Consider the following 1,231-nt stretch of genomic DNA (forward strand, 5'->3'; position numbering starts at 1 on the left):
TCTCTCTCTCTGCTTTGGCCGTCCCACTCGCCAGCTTCACGAGTCTTCCTTTTCGCTTCAACGGTTATGAACACGTCATTTTAGTGACAGTCGGTGAGAAAAGATTCAGTCAGAAGAGACGATCATTGAAACAATACCACTCTACTCTCTTTATTGATTGAACAATAATGTCATTGTACTTGCTAAGACAGAGCTATCGTGGGGTTTCTTTAGACTGTGGAAGCTTTTCAGCCGAGCTGCACCGTCATTACTTGGGTGCACATCACTAACAAACATCGTGCCATTATGAAATATTTGTGTCAACGTCTTTCTCTGTCTATTCATATTTAACGCTATCGGTCATGTGTCACAACTAGGTAGAGATAAATTCTGTACACTGTGGGTACAGTCTTTTGTGTATGCTACACGCGCTGCACTGTGTCCCACTGTTTCCCTGAAAGGCATATTGATAAAGGAAAAAAGAAGGGCAACGGTTAAAAAATGTTTGTATTTCTTTTTTTTTTTAAACCCCTCCCGTTCTAACATGGCACAACGATCAGGCTCCTCCGCTGGTGCGGCGTTATATCGAAGGTTCATGAATGCTTATTCGACATCGGTTGGCGTCGCATAAGAAGTGTGCACCGCAGTTACATAGTATAAGTATGTATCAAGGACTACTGTCTAGACTAACAGTATGGTAATCTTAGGTATGTATATGAAGGACAAGAGGGCAAATTTTGCACGAGCACTGAACATGGTCTATAACATGTCTAGCGCGCATTGTGTTTTGTCTTTCATTTGCTCGTCCATAGGGCACACAAGCGCAGCGAAATTAATGTTTAATAGAGAAGAAAGGAGTGGCATGACAGTACCCAGGCTAGTATATTATAATTCAAGTCTGTGGCACTGCCCAAATCGTTTATAGTGGCGAAGCTCTGCTGGGGCTGTGGATACTGTGAAGTCAAGCGGTTCGAAGCCAAGTACAGTTAAACCTGCTCTAACGGCCACCTGTCCAAGACAATCGCGTGCACAAATGATTTCATTCCAGTAGACCCCCAACCCTCCCCTTTCGTTCTTTTATATTGAAATGATACTGTCAGAGACGTCCACCTGTTTAAGACAACAACGTTTCTCCTTGACTGTGGGTGGATGTCTAGAACAGTTTCCACTGTATTCATATCCTGCTGACACTTAATTTCGGATCTTTGAAATAATAGGCTATGTTTTGTTCCTTAAAGGAAAAAAAAAAGGG

This window comes from Aplysia californica, unplaced genomic scaffold (genome assembly GCF_000002075.1).
Source record: "Aplysia californica isolate F4 #8 unplaced genomic scaffold, AplCal3.0 scaffold00010, whole genome shotgun sequence".
Classification (NCBI taxonomy): Eukaryota; Metazoa; Mollusca; class Gastropoda; order Aplysiida; family Aplysiidae; genus Aplysia; species Aplysia californica.